General features: G+C 27.5%; 1 protein-coding gene across 2 annotated transcripts in view; it reads left to right on the top strand.

Moving 5' to 3' along the window:
* LOC123266876 overlaps nt 1-15,436 on the top strand; it is an 82,326-nt gene that overhangs the window by 385 nt on the left and 66,505 nt on the right. The gene's annotated exons all lie outside the window — the stretch shown is intronic.

The raw sequence follows: 15,436 nt of genomic DNA, 5'->3' as shown, positions 1-15,436 counted from the left end.
TAAATAAGGGATGGAATATGAATAACAATATAAATATATATAAAGTGAAGTGTGTAAAGCTTCAGTAGATTCTCTGGATGGTTTACGTACTTTTGACATTCGAGACGGTGGTTCAAGGCCGTAGACGTGCGAGGTCCGTGACTTTATATATATATTTATATATATATATATTTTATATATAGGTATAGGTATATATGTTCGATGTACGAATAGGTATAGAGTAAGTAAAGTAAGAGCAACAGCCACGGAACGCACAACTTCTTTACTATTCGCGGTCGTTGCTCTAAAATTATAAACTTGTATTCCTTTTTCATATCAGCTTTTATTTTTTGGATTTTTTTTTTCAAAAATTTGTCTTTAAATTGAGATTTACAAGTTAATTATCCATAAAAAGTCTATTTTTTGCCTCAAAAACGATTTTTTTAAACAATTAGAGCTGCTTTGTCAAAATTCAATTTACAATTGTTGAATTAACACTGTTTAAAAAATTGTTCTAAAGGTTTATTTTTAAAAAATTGTAGGCCATCTCACACAGAATTTAATAATTTAGAAGGTACAATTTTCATATTTGAGAAAAAAAATTTTTTTCATACTCCAATTGTCGATTAATTGTCCAATTATTAAAAAATGCGATTTTTCGGGTCAATTTTTGATAGAAGATTAAAAAACTTTCTGGGGGTCAATTTTAGAAAAATTATAGGCTATTTTACACAGAACTTAATAAGCTAGAAGGTACAATTGTCATATTTGAGAAAAAAAATTTTTTTCTTACTCCAATTGTCGGTTAATTGCTAAAAATTAACAAATTTAGGTCTAAAATTCCTTCGAGGTGAGACTTAGAAAGTTTTAAAGTTTCTTAGCTCGAAAAATTAATAATATACATTTACAATATCAATATATAACCCATAATTGCAGAGTGCGTACGTCGAGTAGTCGGCAATAAATAAATACCGAAAAAAAAATAGGAATTATTTCTAGCGAAATTAGCTAGACACTAGTAACTATCTCAACGAGCAAGCAATCAATTTCTCTCTAATTATTATTTACTGTCATCCTCGCGGTTTTATTAATTTCGATTACTTCAATATATCCATAAATATATAATCTGTTATTTATTTTTAAAAGTTCACCAACAGTTTTACAATATACAAAGATTTAATGGCGTTAATTTAATAGAAGAAATATTAATCTAGAATAAATTACTTATTAAAAAGGAAATTAATAAAATTTTATTGGCCATGATAACTGTAATTATGTTATTAGCTGCAATTGTAAATAATTTCTCCAATTTTAGGTACGTGATATTATTTTCCGTGTTATCATTTTAATCTTATATACTGTAGATATTTTTTAATAATTTTTTTAAAGCTTATAGCAATAGATTAAAGTTAAATTTAAAGACTAAAAATTCTAAATTTGATCCTAATTTTTACAATAATAATAATAAAAAAAATTCTAATGAAGCAACAACTTAAAACCGGTAATTCAACTAAAAATAGTTATTAATTTTTAGTTCAAGACGAGTCATATCTTCTCGAGGACAATATGTCGCAATAATTAACGGGTTTTAGAGTTTAATTGTCAAGTGAGAATCGTCACGTGTTCTCAATAAACCGTGACACGGTGACCGATTAACTCTTTTTCTTTTCACCGAATTTATTCTTTTATTAACACCTTAATTATCGTTATTGTCAGAGTTATTTTTATTCCAGCTTCCAACCCAAATTAGATATCGCAAAAACTAATTTTTTACCGAATATAGGTCTACAATTAAAAAATTCATTAATAAAATACGAATTTTTTAAAAAAAAACGGACACGACAGGTTCTTTAACATTTAATATGTGTGCGGGTATTAGTCACATCTGCCCGACAGACGCTTTGTTATCCTTCAAGCTCCTTTCATACATTTATATACGTATAATTTTGTTAATAATATATATTATCATTATATAATGTAGCAGATCCTCCAAAAAAATTATTTTATTTTAGAATAAACCGCAAAAAATGTTCAAATTGTTGTTTAGGCTTTACAGCGGGAAAAAATGTCGGAAAAAAAATTAATAAACATTTTATGGTAATTTTACATTTTATGATTTACGCCTTAACTTTTATTTTTTATGGTGGAACAATTGTTGCCTCAAGTTAAACTTTTACTGCTATGCCCTGTACTGAGTATCACGGTATACAGTTGTAGGTACCCATTTTATGTGTCTGGTTCTCAATGTACTTACACCAGTAAAAGTTAAATATTATACTTTGGCTTTTGTTTTAACGGTTTTAGCTTTTCGGTTTTGCTGCTACTGTTGTTTTTAGCCTTGAATATGGAATGTTTATGAAAGGGGCTTTTTGATACTATAGAGGCTTTTTTTTTCATCGGAAACAATTTAAATATTCAAATTATTCTATTAAAAACTTCCTATGGGTTAATTTTCAAAAATTTGCGTGACTTTACTTGAAATTTAGTAAATTATAAAGTACAAGTTTTATTTTAAGTGAAAAAAAATTTTTTCACATTCCAATTGTCGATTAATCAAAAATCGAGATTTTTTGAGTTGAATTTTGAATTGCTGATTAAAATATTCCCATAGGTCAATTTTTAAAAATTTATAGACTATTTTATGCAGAATTTAATAATCTAGAAGGTTCTTTCATCAAATTTGAGAAAAAAATTTATTTCATATTCTAATTGTCGGTTAATTAGTGAAAAATTGCCAAATGCGATTTTTGGTGAAATTTTGATTCGATAATAAAAATACTTTCTGTGGGTTAAATTAAAAAAAATTATAGACTATTTTATGCAGAATTTAATAATCTAGAAGGTACTTTCATCAGATTGGAGAAAAAAAATTTATTTTATACTCCAATTGTCGATTAATTGCAAAAAAACGAAAATTAGCGATTAGGTTATCAAAAAAGAATAATTTCTAAAAAGTAATCATAAATTTGGGATATTTTTATGAAAGTTTACTTAAATACTTAAAAATTTATGAAAAATAAATGTACGTATTTTCTGTAAATATATTTTATTGTATGTATAAATCGTAAAACAATGAAAATAAATTAAAAGAAGTGTTTATATAAATTTATTTGATAAAAAATAAATCAAGATCAAAGATAAAAACCGACCGTGAATTTTATAACACAGCTTAGAATATAAAATTCAAGGTATCTTATTTTTATCCATAAATTTATCGACGATAAAATTTATTAGGCCATTCTTGGTATTTTTTGTGAATCTACGACCTACGTTTAGCTTTTTTTGTCGTAAGCCATTGCACTATTCATTGAATTAACACAAAAAACTTACGGTGGCTAAAAGTTTGTAATATGGTAGAAAAAAAGAGTTAATATTATATGTAATTAGACCACATATTGCTAAGTACCGAGTAGGAAGCCTTAAGGCTGATAATTCGTGGCATTTGTGAATGTTTAAAGTATTAAATCTCTTAAAAGTAAATGCTAGACAGCTGTGAGAAGTGAGAATCCTCATATAGGATATATAAGTCGCGCTCACTGCGCATTATTTATACGAGTACATTATTTATAAATAATTACACGTGCCCAAGTATAAGTACCGTTCTTACTGTCTCTAATATATGAATCGTGTCACATGATAAATAGTCCGGTTGAAAAAATAAATTATCTAATTATTAAAGTTACTTTTTAATTTCCTTCGGAAGGTCTAAAGGTCGGAGGTTTATTTTTAATTACGGTCTGGGTCTATTTAATTATTACCAAGAAAAATAGCTACCCTTTATTCTTCGCAACAGCCTTTGGTAATTTATTCTGATCCGAGTGTAGGGTAATTATATCGAACGGTTTATTTTACCTTTTTTTAAATGCTTCCCACGAGAGTGAGAAATCGAGTGCACTTTCGTATTAACCTTAAGATATTTTATTATTTTATATTTTTAATCTTTTATGGAATAATTTATTTCGCGGAATGGGCTATTACTGTTTTTTAGTGACGTTAATATACGATTTTATTCATTTTTCGTTTAATAGTCGAGAAAGTTGCTGATTCATCCGTCACTTTAATTTTATATTTCTGACTTTAAATACATATGAACTCGAATGGAATTTATTTTAAAGTGACCCAGAAAAAAAATATTTTAATGATTAATCTCATAGTCAAAAAGTTAAAATTTTTGACTTTTCATGATTAATCGACGATTGGAGTATGAAAAAAATTTTTTTTCTTAAATCTGATGAGTGTACCTTTTATATTATTAAATTCTGCGTAAAATGACCTGTAATTTTTTTTAAATTGACCCACGAAAAGTATTTTTAATGACTAATCAAAATTTCACCAAAAAATGCATTTTTTTATAATTTGACAATTAATCGAAAATTGGAGTATGAAAAAAATTTTTTTTCTCAAATTTGATGACTGTACCTTCTAGAGAATTAAATTCTGCATAAAATAACTTATAATTTTTTTAAAATTGACGCATAAAAAGTATTTTTAGCGCTGTCAAAATTTCACTAAAAATTCAAATTTTGTATTAATTGACAATTGGAGTGCCGAAAAAATTTTTCTAACATTAGATGACCATCTAACCTTGTAAATGATGAAATTCCAAGTATAATGACTAGTAATTTCTGCAAAAAACCTTCAAAATAACGTGGCTATAGACAGAAATAAAAAAGAATTTTTTATAAAACTCGTTGCATTGAATGTGATATAACGACGAGAGAAAGTAGTTAGTCGTTATAGTTATGTTTCCGCTCTGCTAAATTCAAGGTTAAAGCTAATTGCCAGTGTAACTATTAAAAATAAATATGTCTCATAATTTTTTCACTTTCATCATTTATTACTCTATTACAAAGTTTCTAAGTTAAATTTGATGTTTTAAAACGTAAAAAAAAATAATTAATTATCAGGCAGTCTAAAATTTGAAAATAGGCCGGCAATTATTGCAAAAGTGAGTCTGCAGTTAATTCTAGAGAGAGTAATAATCGATAACTGGACTAAGTTCTTAAGCGACCCAGTTATTGCGTGTCTTGAATGTTATCTCTCTGGGCATCGGTAGCTATTTGCCATCCTATTTCCACTAACCATTTATATCAACTGCCTATAAACCTTTTCAAATATTTACCAAGGATTTAACGCCATTATTTTATTTTTTTTTAAATAACAAAATTTATTGTCTGATAACATTTAAAAAATTATTAAAAGTCACGCCAGCAATTTCTTAACATAAAAATATATTTTTCCATAGAAAAAAACCTTGGCTGTATTAAAACCCTAACATGGTTAAATTATCAACGCATGTCTGCGCATATAAATGCTCTGTAATTGGTACATACACGGTTGGACTGTAGGATAATAAAATAGTTATTTAAGTACTTAAAAAAAACAACAATTGGTTATTTTGTCATGAAAATTACCAAGAGAAAGTCTCGAGTTAATTTATCGTTTAAAACAAAAAAAATAATAGAGGTTTGAGGGCTCGGTGTAGACATCACGGCTGGTTGGACGCGGAACGCCGAAGAATCCGCAATCTCAGGTGACAACTTTCTTCAAGGTCCAACCTACCGGATGCTCGAGGACGATACAAGTCTGGTATGTATTTTAAAACCGTCTATATAATACTATACCTGGAGACTGAGATCGAGACTGGTCCCCCTACCAGCCAAACAGAGGATTCACGAGCGTCAGTCCCACCGGAGCAAAACGATATTATGGGAAACATCGGATTGAGCATCCTTTCTAAGTAAACCACTGGCTTTATTATCAACCGACAGTTGTAATAGTGCAAATATATATATGAATCCTGCCTATAGGTAGACCTTTTGTGGTTTTTTTTTGTAAAAAAACATTCAGAGTAAGCAACGGACCTCTTCGCTCCAATTGCAAAATCAATCGATCGAGATATTTTATCTTCCGAACCCTTTATTCAACCGCTGAGATACGAATTGGGTCAGACTTGCTGGAAAAAAAGAAATTGGTCTACGGATTTGTGCATAGAAAATCGATTAATCGACAATTGGAGGATAAAAAATTTTTTTTTTATAAATCTGGTGGTTGCATCTTCTAGATCATTAAATTCTGCGTTAAATAGCCTGTGTATTTTTTTAAATCGATCCACGGAAAGGATTTTTATGAGCTACTAATAATTTTACAAGAAATCGCATTTTTTTGCATTTTGACGATTAATCGACAATTGAAGTACCAAAAAAATTTTTTTTCTCCAATATGATAATTGTACCTTCTATATTATTAAATTCTGCGTAAAATGACTGGTAATTTTTTTAAAATTGACCCACGGAAAGTATTTTAAATGACTAATCAAAATTTCCTCAAAAATTGCAATTTTTTATAATTTGGCAATTAATCGACAATTGGAGTATTAAAAAATTTTTTTTTTCAAAAAATAAAGGTTGCATCTTGTAGCTTATGAAATTCTGAAGAAAATGACGTGTAAATTATTTAAAATTAACCCACGAAACTTATTTGAGTCGAGATTAATAAAAGAGCAAACCTCAAAAGTGCATAAAAGAAATGGCAGTAAAAAAAGTACGTGTAAAAAAAGTTTTAAAATAAAATTTATTGCATTAAATATGTTGTTACATGGATGTGGGTATATTGAGTAATGCTATTGCCTGCTTTCACTGTCGCCTACACAAGTTAAATTCCTATTACCCAGCTACCGGGTGAACTAAATTGTAAACCATCGATCTTACCAGACTGTCTGACCCGCATCTTAAAATACTTAAATCAACTTATCTCTACGGCGTATATAAATATATACTCTTTATTTCTATTCTTTAATATAATAAATATATGTATATATTCTCATATATATGTTGAGTGACATATTTCAACATTACGTACTTTTGTGCTGCCGATGCCTGACCCCGGTTAACCTTAACAATTTACTTTCAAAAATATATTATTTTTTCCGCTAATGTCTCTCTACTTTCTACTTTATTTTTTATAATTAACTCAACGATTTTTTACTTTCGTAATAAAAAAAAAAAAAAAAATAATAATCTTAAACACTTTGTTATGTTCATTTGGAGAATACGAATAATTGCAATTTATCGTAATCAAGTGTGTAAATGATTGACGCTGGTGTCAGGGGCAATCGATTTATTCATAAATCGATCAATGTCCATTAGATCCTCTCAACAAGCTGCATTCTATATATATATATATATATATATATATATATATATATATATATATATATATATATATATATATATATATATTTTATTTATCTACTATATATATTGAGGTGTGTAGCGTGAATATCCTGACGGAATTGACTTGATGCATGAGTAATTTGTATTCAAGTTATTTTCTCACTATTTTTACTATTATTTCTCATATATATTTTATTATTATTGTTGTTGTTCTTGGTTGTAAAGGCGTTAAAATATTCTGATAAAATTTAAATCATAAATTCCGATCTTTATTTTATCAATTTTATTCATCGGAATCATCTTTATTTTTATTATTTCATTTAGAATTTAATTTTTTTTTCATAAGTTAATAAAATTTATATTTTACGAGGAATTTATTATTCCATCGGCACTTGGGATAGAAAAACCTCAATGTCAAAATATTTTTATTATTGGAACATTTTGTGCATAATTTTTCAATTTATAAGGCAACACTATTTTGAAAGAATAAATATTTTCACTTTCAAATTGTTGATTAATCCTTATTTTAAAATACTTTTTGTAGGTCAATTTTAAAAAATTTATAGGCTATTTTACACAGAATTTAATTATCTAGAAGGTACAATTATCATATTTAAGGAAAAAAATTTTTTTCATACTCCAATTGTCGATTAATTGGCTAGTTGTAATAAATTGCGATTTTTGGGTAAATTTTGAGTCAGCCATAAAAATACTTTCCGTGGGTCAATTTTGATAAATTTCTAGACTATTTTATGCAGAATTAAATAATCTAGAAGGTACAATTATCAGATTTAAGAAAAAAAATTTATTTCATATTCCAATTGTCGATTAATTATCAAAAACTCAAAAATTTGCATTTCTTAACTTTAAAAATACTTTATTATCTACAAAAAAAAATAAAATTAAGGCTTCTATGATAGCGAGGGGCTGTCTGACTTGTTCATACGTGTGTTAATTTCTCATGTGTGCTCAAAGTACCCCGAAGCGTAGCAGTACGTCGCGTTTATACGTCGCTGACGGTCGCCCCATGTATGGCAGCTTGTTTTATGCTGCTCCGCGTTGCATTGCGATCCGCAGCCTTCTCTCTTCCTCTCGATACCAACTATAACAATAATAACAATAATAACAACAACAATTATAATAGCAATAACAATAATCACAACAATAACTCCTTCTACATTAACACCAAAATTTTTCCGTCAAATTTTCCATTTAAAAAAATCAACTAATGGCATTCCATAAGCGTTATCTGCATCTCTCTTTAAACACACACATATGCATACTTTTTTTTATTTAAGGTGCATGTGCTCAAACGTCTATAAGCGGTTACACGCGTGCGTGCACACCCTGACCTTACTCGGCATATCGGGCGCCTTTCCCTTGATTGCTTGCTTAATTTTTTCAGGCCAGTGTTAACGTACTTGCATTTGCCCTATTATATATGTATATATCTATATATGTAGACATACATGTGTGGAGTGAGTCTCTAATTCAGTATATGCGTGCTACGGGCGTGTCTTATTACGTTGTCGTTTCCGTATGCACGCGTATACCCTTTACTTAATGGAGACGCTAAGTAGATTAGACGGATGATTGCAACTTTATTTATTTATATTTATTTATTTATTTATCTACCTCTGATAATAATATTATTTTTAAATTACCTTATGATTACATGAGAATATTTGTTGTACAATTTTATCATAATCATTATCGTCAAGTATCGTGATTACTTCATTTTAAATTAGTTACTTTTTTTTTCGTGGGAGATTAATCGTTTATTAAAGCACTGTGGAGTTAATAATTAATTTAACATTGTAACGTCTTGTGAAATTTAAAATCACTTTTATAGAGGGAAAAATCACATTTTTTTTTAAATTCTTCAATAATTTGAAAAAAATTTTTTATTACAATTTTTGATTAATCTCCGTTTTAAAATACTTTCCGTAAGTCAATTTCAAAAAATTTATAGATCATTTTACGCAGAATTTAATAACCTGGAAGGTCCAGTCATTAGTTTTAAGAAAAAAAATTTATTTCATACTTCAATTGTCAATTAATCGGCCAATTATAAAAAAATGCGATTTTTGATCAAATTTTAATAAGAAGATAAAAATACTTTTCGTGGATCAATTTCAGAAAATTTATAGATCATTTTACGCAAAATTTAATAATCTAGGTCTATTCATTACTTTTAAGAAAAAAAATTTATTTCATATTCATATTGTCAATTAATTAGCCAATTATAAAAAAAATACTTTCCGTGGGTCGATTTTAAAAAATTAATCAATCATTTTACGCAGATTTTAATGATCTAGAAGGTACAATAATCATATTCGACAAAAAAAATTTTCTTTACCCACCAATTGTCGATTAATCACTAAAAACTCCCAGAGTTTCATTTTTAAGCCTTCTAGATATTGTTTTGCTTTAAAAAAACTAAATTTAGGACCAAAAACCTCTAAATTAGACCAAAGACCTTCTTTTTCTTACTGACGCAATTAATAGTTGGGATTTTTTACCGAAATAGACCGTAAAGACAACGTTAAAGAAGACTATCCGGTTTTTTGGTGTCAGGTCAGTTATAATTCGAGGCCAAAGTCACTTTTGCCTCTCAGTCTCAAAAGGTATACTTAACCGGTACAAGTAGATATTAACCCGACACCCTATTATCTCCCTCGCAGCAAATGAGTGTAAATATTAATTTATAAGCTTGAGATAGGAGAAAACTATGCAATATTTTATATACCCTAGATTCGTTGCGCAATGTAATTATTACCAACACTCGATTAAACCGTTTCGTTGCGTCAGTCTTGAGAAATTTATCGGTTTTGTTTATTTATTTATAAGTTTTTAGTCCGCGGTTTGGTCCTTGGACTAAAAACTATCGTTTTTTTCTTTTTTTTTTTTCAGTTTTATTTAAATATTTTAAATGAAAAATACGAGCCATCACTTTTATTTATTACACTGTGAAGGTGAGTTGCGTAAATATACTCGTGTTTGTTTTCATAAAAACTATTAGTCAAGGAAGTGATAAGAGGTGTTTTGTTTAGATTACCATTGAACTTGATCAATGACCGCTCGAAAATATTTACCGATATTTTATCTTTATGCTAATTTAGTATTAGGTAATTTTTTTTTCTTTAAAGTATTTTATTTCGAAATATTTTTTTATCTTATTGATAAAAAATAATCACGGGAAATTTATATTTTTATATAAAGTGTAAATCATCGAGATTTCTCTAGGATATAAATTCATAAACGATGTCTCGACCTCGAAAAAACAAACCGTGCAATTATATTCTTTATTATTTATTTAATAAAAAAATGCATGTATTTTTAATAAAAACTTGTCGAGAGTTATAATAATTATAATAACCCGTATGAGTACATTGATCGGTGATAATAGTTTAATTCACAACAGGATGGCATCTCGATGACGCCAGCGACGTTTAAGATATCTCGGGTCCTCGGGCGAATAGAATAAGAAGCTTTTACTCGAGCGGTGTCCTTCGGTAAGGATCGAGTAACAGTAATAGTAAGTAACGCATTTACTCAGCAATTTATACATCCGTTAAAGCCACTACGGCTATGATTAGAATTCTATTTTTAACTTTAACACTTTTATTAGACACTTTTTAATGTTTAGTCATAATTACATCTATTTTATTTTTATTCTGATGATATTATTATTATTATTATTTTTATTATTATTCCAATTTTTTTTTAATAAAAATTTTATTATTTTTCTTTAAAAATATGATTTTTGACTATTAATCGACAATTAGAGTATGAAAAAAATTTGTTTTCTTAAATATAATTATTCTACCTTCTAGATTATTTAATTTAGCGTAAAATTATCTGTAAGTTTTTTAAAATTGACTCTCAAAAAGTAATTTTATCGTCAAATCAAAATTTCGCCAAAAATCGCGATTTGCGAATTTGCGATTTTGCGATTTTTTACCAATTAACTGACAATTGAAGTATGAAAAAAATTTTTTTTCTCAAATATGATAATTGTACCTTCTAGATTATTAAATTCCGCGTAAAATGACCGGTAAGTTTTTTAAAATTGACCCACGAAAAGAAATTTTATCGCCAAATAAAAATTTAATAAAAAATCGCAATTTTCTACAATTTGACAATTAGAGTAAGAAAGAAATTTTTTTCACAACTTTTTGATAATTACTCATAAATAATAATCATATTCGAAGTCATAAAAGCCTGACAAGTTTAAATAAATTATTTTCTATCGTTAAAACAAAATGAGATAATAATTAATTAGCATACTAATGAAAAAAATAATTGAGAAAGTTTATTAAAAAGAAAACAGCAAGTTTATTGACAAATTAGCATGTGCTACTGACCTAAAACATGTTTTATTAGGCACAACTATTTTCCATTCGTGATAAATAAAAATCATCACCCATTCTAGAATCTCTACACATTTAAAAAATTTTTTGTTCAACAAAAAAAAGTAGCTGTCATTCTTACAGACTACTTAAAAAATAATAAATAATATTTAAAGTAACACTGTAGATTATTGTATTGGTAAGAAGTGTCAGAAGGGTTTTAGGGTCATGAGTCATCAGGATTAGCAATATAATGAAGATAAATAGTTACTATATAAAATGATAATAAATCATGAGCATTGAAATCAAAATGATTTTCCACATTCATCAATTGTCATTTGAATTTGTAATAGATCTCACATATATATATATATATATATATATATATATATATATATATATATATATATATATATATATATATATATATATATTTATGATTTTATGAAAGTTGTTAACTAACCAGCTAATTTAATATTCTAACGGGCTTCAGTCGCAGCGTTCCAGTAACCTCGAAATTTGATGAATCAACACCTAATAATGATTATATTTTTATGTCACAGGGAAATTTAATTCACTCTCACGGATTATTAATTTTTTGTTATGCTTCATTTGAATTTTCAGATTAATTATTCATAAGATACTATTTTATAATATACCAAGTGTTTCATAAATTTGTTTGTTTGGATCTTTAAGGAATAATTGAATAATAATATGAATTAATTAAGAAACCTGTTATTAGCGTCTATTTGTTGGATAAATTAAGAGTGCCTGGACAAAGAATTTTTTTCGGTACGCTAATTAATTGGCAAATAATAAACTGCAATTTTTCTTATGCGATAAAAATACTTTCCGCGGGCCAATTTTAAGATTTTTATAAACCATTTTACGCAGAATTTAATAATCTCGAAGATACAATTATCATATTTGAGAAAAAAAATTTATTTCATACTCCAATTGTCGATTAATTGCTAAAAAATTACAATTTGCAATTTTTTGGATCAATTTTGAATGGTCAATAAAAATTCTTTTCGCGGGTCAATTTTAAATAAATTATAGGCCATTTTACGCAAAATTTAATAACCTTGAAGATACAATTATCATATTTAAGAAAAAAAATTTATTTCATATTTCAATTGTCAGTTAATTGCTGAAAAATTACAAATTGCAATTTTTTGGGTCAATTTTGAATGGACGATAATAATACTTTCCGTGGTTCAATTTTAAGAAAACTGTAGACAATTTTACGCAGAATTCAATATTCTAGAAGGTATAATTATGATATTTGAGAAAAAAAATTTATTTCATACTCCAATTGTCAGTTAATTGCTGAAAAATTACAAAATGTAATTTTTGGTAAAATTTTGATTTGATCTTAAAATTATTTTCCGCGGGTCAATTTAAAAAAACTTACCAGATATTTTACGTAGAATTGAATAATCTTGAAGGTACAATTATCATATTTAACAAAAAAAATTTATCTCATACTCCAATTGTCGATTAATTGTCAAAAAAATCAAAAGTAGAAATTCTTGACATAATTTCCAGCAAACAAAAATAATAATTATCGACTTTTCAAGAAAATTGAAGTTTTAATTCAAATAATAAGTGGAGAATAAAATAAATTGATGGTTAGCAGGGCTAATTTCCAAAAGAAATGCTCGGATAAAAATGACGCTAAACACGCAGGACAAACTTTATAAAACTCGACATTCTTGCACGCATCGCATTCACGGTCTCGGTAGTCAACACGCGTGATCTCGCGTTAATTTATAGCCAACTAAAAGCCCCGAGATAACATAATTTCCTCCCTAATAAAAGATTTTATTATAGTTAACGCCTAAATATACTAAACCCTAATTTTCGAAAGTGACCCAATTTTAAATCTCGAATTAAATTTTTTTTTTTTTTTTAATAAATTTTAATTTAACAACTCAACACTTTTATAACCTTCTCACCTATTCTAAAAAAAAAATAAAAACCGCGGAAGTGTTTTTATGACTCTCTTTTATGCATCAGTTATCATCATGCGCAATCTTAATATGTCAGTGCGGCAAGCACACGCCTATATTAAACCGAGAAGAATATATTCCAACAAAAGTGTTGGCTCACACACACACACACACACACACACACACACACACACACACACACACACACACACATACACACACACACACACACACACACACAAAGTTAAACACACACGTGCACACAAAGACACGCAAATAACAAACGCAAACTCGTTCAAGACACTGACTTTCCATTTCCTCGAGTCGAGCAGACAGATTTATTGGACGGTGCCCTCTGACATAACCTCCAACAACAGAATCGCGTCTCTCTCAACTCCTTTTACTCCGCTATTATCTCACTTACATTCGCTGCAATCTATAGCATTTCCGCGAGGCAACCATGACCCTTGTCTACGTCACGCTCATTTCCATTCTCACTCTTATTATTCTTATTTTTCACTCTACACCTCTAAGAAATTTTATTTTAATTTAAAATCTTCATACAATCCTCAGAAAACCACTCCCAGCTCACCCTTATAAGGTAAAAGTCCCAATTATTGACACTATAAGAGACAAAGTTATGATTTTTTCTATGAAAAAATTTTTTTTGTCCAAATCAATGGCTATATCTTAAAATAAACACTTCAACGAGTAAAACAAGCTATAATAAGTTTACTTTTAACCACGGGAACAATTACAAACAAATATTGAAAATTTGAAATCCTCAATTTTGAAAAAATTCCAAATTCTTTAAAAGTTACTTTTGTTTTTTGGGATTTTTTCTATGAAAAAAATTTTTTTTGTCCAAATCAATGGCTGCATCTTAAAAAAGATACTTCAACGAGTAAAATAAGCTATAATAAGTTTACTTTTGACCTCGGGAACAATAAAAAAAAAAAAATATTGAAAATTTTAACTTCTCTATTTTGATGAAATTCAAAATTCTTTAGAAGTAACTTTTGATTTTTGGGATTTTTTTAATGAAAAAAAATTTTTTTTGTCAAAATCAATGAATGTATCTTAAGGTAGACATTCCAACGAACAAAATAACTTGTAACAACATGAGCTTTCTCCAAGGAAACTATCAAAAGATCTTAATTAAAGTGCCACCTTTCCAGAAAACTAGCGACAAAATCTAATCTATTACCAAAAAAATTGGTTTTAAAATTTTGAAATTCAAATTTTTGGTTAAATATTGAAAGTGCGAAAATTTAATAATCTATAAAAATACCCTTAAGGTAAAAGCTCCAATTATTGACACTATAAGAGACAAAGTTGTGATTTGATTTTCTTTAAGCAATCTAATATCAATATCGTTGAATTTTGTTTGTGGTAATGTCTCAAGTAATGTTTTTATTAATCAATTTCTTTTTTTAAAATGATAATCACTGATATTTACTAATTAATTTTAAATCATTAAATAGAGTATCCGGAGACACCAATTATTGACAGGTTAAATAACTGATTGATCTAATTATTGACATACCTTAGCCCCAATTATTGACACCTATACTAAGCATGCCTAGAATCATCAGCTTATTCTTATTTATCGAAATTTATTATTAAGTAATCAACATTATTAAAGTTTATTAATAATAATTTCCATAAATGATTAATTACAATTAAAAATATAAAAATTAATTTAAAAATAATTTATTTAATTAGAAGAGTTCAAACTCTTACAGTTAATTTTTTAGGTTAAAGTAAAAAAAAGGCGTCTTAGCGTTGTCGACTGGCTGTCAATATGAGATTCAACTTAAAAATTATCAACTAGTTATTGACACCCATTATTTAAATATTATAAAGGAAACAATTAATTTCGATTATTCAATCTTATAAATTTTTCATATATTGTTAATTAAAATAAAAAAAAGATCATATTATTAGATGAAGAAATTAATTTAAACTCGGCATTTGA

The sequence above is a fragment of the Cotesia glomerata genome, linkage group LG6 (genome assembly GCF_020080835.1).
Source record: "Cotesia glomerata isolate CgM1 linkage group LG6, MPM_Cglom_v2.3, whole genome shotgun sequence".
Lineage (NCBI taxonomy): Eukaryota > Metazoa > Arthropoda > Insecta > Hymenoptera > Braconidae > Cotesia > Cotesia glomerata.
This window is presented reverse-complemented; position numbering and strand designations above follow the sequence as displayed.